Source organism: Ips typographus, linkage group LG15 (assembly GCF_016097725.1).
Source record: "Ips typographus isolate SLU linkage group LG15, UJ_Ityp_2.0, whole genome shotgun sequence".
NCBI classification, from domain to species: domain Eukaryota; kingdom Metazoa; phylum Arthropoda; class Insecta; order Coleoptera; family Curculionidae; genus Ips; species Ips typographus.
Genome location: NC_138436.1, coordinates 5,138,918 through 5,149,301, shown reverse-complemented (window position 1 = coordinate 5,149,301; position 10,384 = coordinate 5,138,918). Strand labels below are relative to the sequence as shown.

General features: G+C 36.2%; 2 non-coding genes across 2 annotated transcripts; both read left to right on the top strand.

Annotated features, from left to right (window-relative positions):
• Window positions 1-7,082: 7,082 nt before the first annotated feature.
• Window positions 7,083-7,201, top strand: LOC145738537 (5S ribosomal RNA). The gene has a single exon (XR_014180792.1). It is a non-coding gene; the product is annotated as a 5S ribosomal RNA (ribosomal RNA).
• A 923-nt stretch (window positions 7,202-8,124) lies between these two features.
• On the top strand, window positions 8,125-8,243 carry LOC145738535 (5S ribosomal RNA). The gene has a single exon (XR_014180791.1). It is a non-coding gene; the product is annotated as a 5S ribosomal RNA (ribosomal RNA).
• Window positions 8,244-10,384: the final 2,141 nt, after the last annotated feature.

Genomic DNA, 10,384 nt, shown 5'->3' with positions numbered 1-10,384 from the left:
TCAAAATTCCCATAACTTCTGATCAGACGTACAACTTGTACAACATGATTCCTCTTCCAGTTTTTGACATCTTCACCTACACTTATTCATTTATTGATCCCTCAAGTCGTTTCTTAATGATAAGCACTACCAAAACAAGATTTGCTTTATTGAAAGACTTGTCTAACTGCAAAATCCTGGACGATACTACCAAACTCTGCGAGGATACAACTACATATCTAACTTCGCAAAAACCAGTGTGCGAGGTCCAGCTCAAAATAAGCCAATCCAGTACAATTCCCGTGGATTGTATTACAAAAACCATCAATGCTCATTTGGAGGCTTATCACAAGCTAACAGAAAATGAATGGTTATTCATCACTACCGATCCTGTCAGTGCAACCCTCTCTTGTGAGCCAAACTCGGAAGTTCTTTTGGAATTTACCCTTAGTAAAACGGGAATTCTAAAACTCGACACAGGATGCAAGTGTTTTACTTTATCATCTGTTCTTCAATCAACGTCTAACCGAACTAGTAATTTCACTAACTTCATCCCCAATGTAAACATCAATCAAGATGACTGTTGTATTAAGGATAGAGAAGATTTAAAGAAAGTGACCATGGAACCACTCCAATTAAATAACATCAATCTTGATGAATTGAGGCATGCCAAACATAAATTGGAAATGTTTGAAGAAACCCTCTAAAGTGAAATCAACAAACCATTTTTTGGAGAACATCATACCTTGTGGAACTTAGTCATTTCTGGCTCTATAATAATCGTCATTGCTGTCGGCATATGCTGTTGCAAGTATTGCTGCAGTTGTAAATGGATACCGATTATTGGAAGATTCCTGCCTGAAAAGAAAGTGATCCACCAGTTGACGTCTCATAGCCACAATTCCTCTATCTCCAATAGTAACATTTTTATACATTCAAATGCACCAGAAGAAGTGTTGCAACAGTTTAGACGAGACAGAGGACCCACTAAGCTACTACCCTTAAACTCCAGCCTCCCAGTGACTACCATGACTTCAACCTCGACCAGAGTACCAGTCGTCAGGAGTACAAACCCTCAAGACTACAAAAATCCTTTCGTCGTTAAATCGCGAAAATCCACCTCGATCAGAGACAATTAACTATTTATCTAGTTAAACTTACCTATATTCTTTATTTGTGGTATTGTTATTTTTAATCACTATTTTTAGTTGTTTAAGTTACCTATCTATCTTATTTATCTACTTTATGTTATTTTATGTTATTATTTTAAATCATTATTTTTAGATGTTATTCATATTCTTAATTTTATTGTAAATTTATATTTTGTTCTTCTTGAATTAATCAATTACGATATCTTGTTCTTATCTTATTGATTAATCTTAAGGAGGGAGGGATGTTATATTCCCACGCTTATTCCTATATTTTATTACATTTATACTTAGTCAGCTCTAGACCCACTTCATTCCATCTCTCTCTTTAATCGCAATTCTTTTTCGCTTACTAGTTTAAGTCTTAGGCCGCAAGCATTACTGTAGCATTCAATTACCATTCCGACTCTCAACCACATCTCATCATAGATTTTTAGTTTAAGAACGTAGTCATTAAACACCTTAACCAGTACTCGTGAATTTTACTTGTTCAACAACATCGAACCTAACAAAAATCATAAATCCCCTAATTGTGAATGGGGCCGCAATCCATCAAAAAACAGCTGCAAAATATTTGGGTATAATGTTAGATGATCGTCTGTCATTCCATAAACACATATCTTACACCTTGAGCCGCACTTTCTCCGCCCAACAAAAATTATATCCCCTTACTTGTGCAAAATCTCCACTAAGTCCCTATAATAAGCTATTAATATATAAGTGTATAATTAGACCTGCCCTCACTTATGGGGCTCCTATATGGTGCTCTATATCTGACACCCAAAGAAAGCGGCTCCAGGTTTTTCAGAACAGAATTCTCCGAGGTGTACTGTCAGCTTCAAAATACACAAAAATTCAAGATCTACACGATTTTACCGGTATAGAGTATATTTCATAATATATAGATGACTTATCTGAAAAATTTTATAGATCAAAAATATCCGCATCTCATCTGACAAAAAATTTAACCCGAGTAAGATTCGACCCCGCAAAACCTATCAAACACGGCCCACCTTATAAAAGGCTTCCGTTATTTTTTGAGCGGTGGCATCCTCCATAATTAGGTCACAAAGGTGAACAATCAGAATAATTTTATACCGCAAAACTGTCATTGTTTGGTTCAGGTGCTTGCTGTTTATGGTGAACGACCTTAAAAAAGGGGAATTCCTAGCGATTCCCAAAAAAAAAGGGTACGATAAACGTCCTAGATATGGACATAAATATTTACAGCGCTCGAATGCGGTGGCAGGTTGCAAAGTTTGAAATTGGTATTCTTCAATTTCTAAATTTGTTTATCTTTTTATCGCAATGACAACCAGTTTACTCACTATTAACAATATAAATTTCTACTTATTTATTTCACACGTATCTAAACATACACAATTTTTGAGCTGGTTTTTGAATTTTATTTTTCCAGCAATGCTTACAATCAAAATTAATATACATACGCAATTTTACTAACTCTTATCTCTCGCGCTAGCGATATCTTATTCCTCAAATGTCTGCATAAGGGTTGAAACCCAGGTGGCAGACCCACTGATGCGTCTGTATTCGCACTCCCTGGATGTATTTCTTGGTCAAAACATCGACCACCGTGATTTATCACGATGTTGAAGTTGCTTCTTAGTGCGCTCGGCGTAACAGTTGTAACAACATTCATTTTATGTATTTACATCCATAGTGTAATAATTTGTTGTAATTTTGAAATATATGTATTTGTATTTATTGTTGTTGGTTCCCGTCCGATCACCGCAGTCAAGCAGCGTAGGGCGTGGTTAGTACTTGGATGGGTGACCGCCTGGGAACACCACGTGTAGTTGCCTTTTTTACACTTGTGGACGATAATAATATGAAATGTATGCTTTTTTTTTTGAAGTCGGTTATATCATCTCTTTAGAAACTAACTACAGCTCTGAGATAATTTAGCCATTCATTTCAACCATGCAACCATGAAAATGACATTTGCATTTCTCCTACACTTTTGGTGGTTTTTGTTGAGATAATATTTGAATATTTATGTTCCAATAGACAACCCACAAAACACGCAGTCAGCTGTGCATTTATGTTTAGTGGGTTGGTAGTCTTGATATATAGTAACTTTTGTTTTTTGTTGGTTGGCTACTAGATTAGTACCGGTAATGGAGGTTATGTATGTCGATGTTGAACTGATTAGCTGTTTTTTTCCCGGTTGCATTATTTTTCAATAAACTTCTATTAATTTTCCGGTTATCGGCGTTTTAATTAACAGGTTATGGGCCCATATACGTCGTGTCGGTTTTAGGGCAGCCTGTTGATCGGAAAGTTCGGGTAAAAACGAAAGTAAAAAGTCGTCACATTGGTGTTCACGTTCAAGTCGTGTTTTTTTCGCGTGGTGTAATTGTAATTACGTTCAAGTCGTATCATTAAACTAAAGACTAAAGTGATGGCTTCACTAGTAGTCAAGTTTGACTCCAGTATCCCGAAGTTTGATGGCTCAAACTTTCAGCTATGGAAGTTCAGTATCACCATTTTGTTGAAAGCAGAAATTCTTCTGTCCATAGTCAATGGCACAGAAAAGATGCCCGCCGATCAAAGCTCTGAAGAGTGGAAAGTTTGTGATTTGAAGAATTCCAAAGCACAAGTGCTGTTGTTATCGACAATAACACAGCAGCAGATACAATTTTTAATAAATTGTGAGGATGCCGCTCAAATGTGGGGACGATTAATTTCAATTCATGAACAAAAGACTGAAATCTAAAAAACTACTTTGGCAACGGTTCTACGAATATAGGATGCCAGAAAACGCGTCAGTTGCTGAACATATTTCCTCAATAGAACCTTTAGTGAGACAGTTAAAAGATGTGAAAGAACATATAAGTGTTAGTGCCATTTGCTCCAAGGTCATTAACAGTTTACCATCCAAGTTCAATGCTTTTCGCACTGCATGGGTCTCTGTGTCTAGTGAACAACAAACTTTTGAAAATCTGACAGCCAGACTCCTGAAAGAAGAAACCAGAATGACAAATGATGACTCTGAAATGTCCAGGCTTGCATTAGAGGTGAGGGCACTGCAAAGCCAATTGGAAAATCAAGAAAGGTAAAACCAATATTCAAGACTCAAAGAAAACCACTACTTGTAATTATTGTAAAAAGAAGGGTCATTGGGTGCGTGAATGTAGTAAAAGAATGTATGATGCTAAGAAAAACCGAAACCTTCAAGTTCAGCATATATCTGCGACATTTCATCTTTGTACAGTGCAAGTCATGATTTGGAAAAGGATGAGTGGATTTGTGACTCAGGGGCTAGCATGCATATGTCTGGTCATAAAGAATGGTTTAAAAACCTGAAACCTATTGAGAATCCCATGTTTGTCAGAATTGCAAATGACAAATTGATAGAAGCGACTGGAACAGGTTCCATTGAAATTAAAGTTTTTGTTGAACTTCAATGGCATGATAGAATCATAAATAATGTACTGTACTTACCAAATATTAGTAGAAGCTTGTTTTCAGTGGGAGTAATGACTGATAAAGGGTTTACTCACCATTCCTATAAAAACAGATGTGAATTTCGTGACAGTGATGGAAACATTTCTTGCGCTGTAGTAAGGAAAAATAATTTGTGGATTATGAAATTTAAAGTGGTACCTTCACTTGAATGCAACTTAAGTCTTGGCAGTAAAAATTCACTAAGATTATGGCATGATCGTTTACGTCATGTTAACTTCAAGGCCATTTTGAATACTACTAAACTAGTCAAAGATTTGAACATTAATGACAAGGAGGACTTTTTCTGTGAAGTTTGTCAACTTGGTAAGCAGTCAAGGAAGTCACATAAGAAACTCGAATCCAGAAGAAGTGAAAAACCAGGAGAAATGATTCACTCCGATGTTTGTGGACCAATGAACATCTCATCGCCCAGTGGATCAAGATACTTTGTATTATTCAAGGATGACTGCAGTGGATATCGAACTCTGTATTTTCTGAAAGCTAAATCAGAAGTTTATACAAAGTTTGTGCAATACCAAGCTTATGTTGAAAGACAGACTGGCAACAAAATAAAAATTTTAAGAAGTGATCAAGGTAAAGGTGAATACCTCAACAAAAATTCCAAGACTATTTGAAGAAAGAGGACATATCACATGAATGGTCAGCACTCTATACTCCACAACAAAATGGCAGATCTGAGAGGGAGCTGAGAACTATTGTGGAAAGTGCTAGATCAATGTTGATAAATAAACATGTCCCTCAGGAGCTGTGGTCAGAAGCAGTGAACACAGCTGCTTATCTGCTTAACAGAACAGCTTCTAGTCAAGCTCAAAAGATGACGCCTTATGAAAAGTGGTTTGGAAGAAAACCTGAACTGAAACACATCAGAATTTTTGGAAGTCCTGCATACACCTATACCACCTCAATTTCGCAAAAAGTGGGATCCAAAATCCAGAAAATTCTTGTTTGTTGGATTTGAAGGATATTCTTCAAATTACAGACTCTGGAATGCAGCTAAAAGAAGAATAGAGGTTAGCTGCAATGTAACATTTAATGAAAATGAAGCAATGGATTTTGAAGAAGAAATTTTTACTCTGAAATTTGGAAACTTTGAACGTACTACTACTGATGAACAGACTGAAGTTGAGGAAATAATAGAAGAAGAAACAGACAACATCGAAACACCCAGTGAAACTGTAACTGAGTCTTTAAATAGTGATGATGACTCATATCTTGATGCTGAAGACCCTTATGATTTTGGAAATAACGAGCTATTGAATGAGAATAATTTTGAAGAGCGACAACTGCGTGACAGAACCAAGATTTCAATCCCATCTAAGTTTTCTGATTTTTATATGGATTTTCCTGAAGCTAACTATAGCTCTATTTATCTCCTCTTATGATGATGCTGTAAGTTGTGCGGACTCCAGAAAGTGGCATATAGCAATGGAAGAAGAAATGGACTCTTTAAAAGAAAACAATACTTGGGACTTAGTGAAACTGCCTCCAAATTCAAAAGTGGTTGACAATAAGTGGGTTTTTCTCGTAAAAACTGACGAAGACGGTAGTGTGCAACGTTTTAAAGTCAGACTTGTAGCTCGTGGTTTTACACAAGAAAAAGGAGTGGACTTTGAAGAAACATTTGCACCTGTAGTTCGTTATGACTCAATTCGTGTTTTGCTTGCATTAGCAGCTGAAAAGGACTTACAAGTTTCCAATTTTGATGTGCAAACGGCGGTTCTCTATGGTGACCTGAAGGAGTGTGTTTACATGAGGCAACCTACTGGATTTGTGAGTAAGAAACATCCAAATTTAGTATGCAAATTAAATCGAAGTCTGTATGGACTAAAGCAGTCTCCAAGATGTTGGAACCAAAAATGTGTGTCTTTTCTTGAAAAATACAAATTTAAACAACTAAAGTCTGACCAATGTGTTTTTGTTGGCAGTTTTGCTAATTCTGTAATCTATTTGGCAATTTACGTTGATGATGGCTTGTTATTATCTCAGTCAAAAATAGCCATTAAAGAACTTATTGATACTTTGCATTTCAATCGACAACCCACAAAACACGCAGTCAGCTGTGCATTTATGTTTAGTGGGTTGGTAGTCTTGATATATAGTAACTTGTTTTTTGTTGGTTGGTTACTAGATTAGTACCGGTAATGGAGGTTATGTATGTCGATGTTGAACTGATTAGCTGTTTTTTTCCGGTTGCCATTATTTTTCAATAAACTTCTATTAATTTTCCGGTCATCGGCGTTTTATTTAACAGTTTTTATTACTCGGTTATTGATAACTTTATAGGCAACTGTGGCCGAAAATTATATGAAATTTATGCTTTTTTCTTTGAAGTCGGTTATATCATCTTTTTAGGAACTAGCTACAGCTCTGAGATAATTTAGCCATTCATTTCAACCTTGAAAATGACATTTGCATTTCTCCTACACTTTTGGTGGTTTTTATTACTCGGTTATTGATAATTTTATAGGCAACTGCCATACCACGCTGGATATACCGGTTCCCGTCCGATCACCGCAGTCAAGTAGCGTAGGGCGTGGTTAGTACTTGGATGGGTGACCGCCTGGGAACACCACGTGTAGTTGCCTTTTTTTTGCACTTGTGAACGAAAATGATATGAAATTTATGCTTTTTTTAAAGTCGGTTATATCATCTTTTTAGAAACTAACTACAGCTCTGAGATAATTTAGCCATTCATTTCAACCATGAAAATGACATTTGCATTTCTCCTACACTTTTGGTGGTTTTTATTACTCGGTTATTGATAACTTTATAGGCAACTGTGGACGAAAATTATATGAAATTTATGCTTTTTTCCTTGAAGTCGGTTATATCATCTTTTTAGAAACTAGCTACAGCTCTGAGATAGTTTAACCATTCATTTCAACCATGAAAATGACATTTGCATTTCTCCTACACTTTTGGTGGTTTTTATTACTCGGTTATTGATAACTTTATAGGCAACTGTGGACTAAAATTATATGAAATTTATGCTTTTTTCTTTGAAGTCCGTTATATCATCTTTTTAGGAACTAGCTACAGCTCTGAGATAATTTAGCCATTCATTTCAACCATGAAAATGACATTTGCATTTCTCCTACACTTTTGGTGGTTTTTATTACTCGGTTATTGATAACTTTATAGGCAACTGTGGACGAAAATTATATGAAATTTATGCTTTTTTCCTTGAAGTCGGTTATATCATCTTTTTAGAAACTAGCTACAGCTCTGAGATAGTTTAGCCATTCATTTCAACCATGAAAATGACATTTGCATTTCTCCTACACTTTTGGTGGTTTTTATTACTCGGTTATTGATAACTTTATAGGCAACTGTGGACAAAAATTATATGAAATTTATGCTTTTTTCTTTGAAGTCCGTTATATCATCTTTTTAGGAACTAGCTACAGCTCTGAGATAATTTAGCCATTCATTTCAACCATGAAAATGACATTTGCATTTCTCCTACACTTTTGGTGGTTTTTATTACTCGGTTATTGATAATTTTATAGGCAACTGCCATACCACGCTGGATATACCGGTTCCCGTCCGATCACCGCAGTCAAGTAGCGTAGGGCGTGGTTAGTACTTGGATGGGTGACCGCCTGGGAACACCACGTGTAGTTGCCTTTTTTTTGCACTTGTGGACGTGTGGTGTTTAGCTTAGTAAAAAACTTTTTATTTCGCAACAATTCAATTTGGTCATCAATCAACGGGAGTGGAAAATTATCTCGACGGTTAATCTTGTTTAAATCTCTGAAATCAACACACATTCTAGTCTTTCCAGACTTATTCTTAACAAGAACTATAGGAGAACTGTACTGTGAATTGCTCTTTCGGATAATTTTCCTCTAACATAAATCTTGTATTATTTCACCTACCTCCTGTCTCTCTTTGTGTGGAAATGGATTGTGATTTGAAAATCTGATTCAAATTTAGATCTGTCCATTGGATTTAGCCCTTCGTAGACATCCAAATCTGGAAAATTATCATTAGTATCAATCACATCTATCATCATAATTTGTTTATCAAAATTGTCAATCTCTAAATCTAAATCACATTCTAAATTATTATCATTAACTTGCTGAATACAAACATTGCTTCCCTCAACAGTAAACTTGACATTGTCGTGACATAATACATCTCTGCCTATTAGACAAGAATGATTCATAGCATAATCAGGAATTACATAAAGCTGTACACATAAATTCAAAGTTTGAATATGAACCTTACATTGAAATGAGCCTAAAAGTTCAATATTTGTCTGATTCGTGCAAACAAATCTTTCATTGTCACTTATTGGTTCCAAAATATTGTCACGAATGGGAAATCCATTTATTTAAAAGATGGACTTATTATTCAAAAAGTATAAATTCATTAAATTAAATCAGATATTCGGAGATGGCAAAATAATAAAATGCGTGAGGCAAAGTTACAGTCAGAATGCCCATAGTGCATCATCTCTATTTTTAGCGATGACAAATCCCCGCTACTGTTGCGATGCAGGCGACGAGGAATAACAAACTACGTCAGCCAGTCAATCGGGTATAAATTAAGCTCGACATGCGTTATGAACGAGAGACGATCAGAGACAGTCGAAGACTCTGCCTCAGACGGTAGAGCCCAGCCAGAAGACTCGGCTCGCACCACAAAATGTAGTCGTCCCGAATTCTGCAACCCGCACCGGGTTCGTAAATTAATTAAATAGTAAACCATTTTCTAAATTATAATAAATCGCGAGTGCCAAAGCCTCCAGAAAGCTGCCCTCATCATTGTTTAACAAATGATAGTATGGATTTATTAAAACATAACAATGAATACGGATACTAAGCATATATTGTTGGTTTTTGTTGGTTTCTGGACAAACTGTCCCGCCTCCCACATTGTCTTTCTAGCCTATAATAGTGACTATTAGTAGGTACATTTTGGTACCAATCACTTGTCTTTGCATGCCGTAGGGACTTTGAAAATTGAACATAATGAATACGGATACTAAGCATATATTGTTGGTTTTTCTTGGTTTCTGGACAAACTCTCCCGCCTCCCACATTGTCTTTCTGGCCTATAATAGTGACTATTAGTAGGTACATTTTGGTACCAATCACTTGTCCTTGTATGCCGTAGGGACTTTGAAAATTGAACATAATGAATACGAATACTAAGCATATATTGTTGGTTTTTCTTGGTTTCTGGACAAACTGTCCCGCCTCCCACATTGTCTTTCTGGCTTTTAATAGTGACTATTAGTAGGTACATTTTGGTACCAATCACTTGTCCTTGCATGCCGTAGGGACTTTGAAAATTGAACATAATGAATACGAATACTAAGTATATTTTGATGGTTTTCTTGGTTTCTGGACAATCTGTCCCGCCTCCCACATTGTCTTTCTGGCCTTCAATAGTGACTATTAGTAGGTACATTTTGGTATCAAACACTTGTCCTTGCATGCCGTAGGGACTTTGAAAATTGAACATAATGAATACGGATACTAAGCATATATTTTGATGGTTTTTCTTGGATTCTGGACATACTGTCCTCCCTCCCACATTGTCTTTCTGGCTTTTAATAGTGACTATTAGTAGGTACATTTTGGTACCAATCACTTGTCCTTGCATGCCGTAGGGACTTTGAAAACTGAACATAATGAATACGGATACTAAGCATATATTGTTGGCTTTTCTTGGTTTCTGGACAAACTCTCCCGCCTCCCACATTGTCTTTCTGGCCTTCAATAGTGACTATTAGTAGGTACATTTTGGTATCAAACACT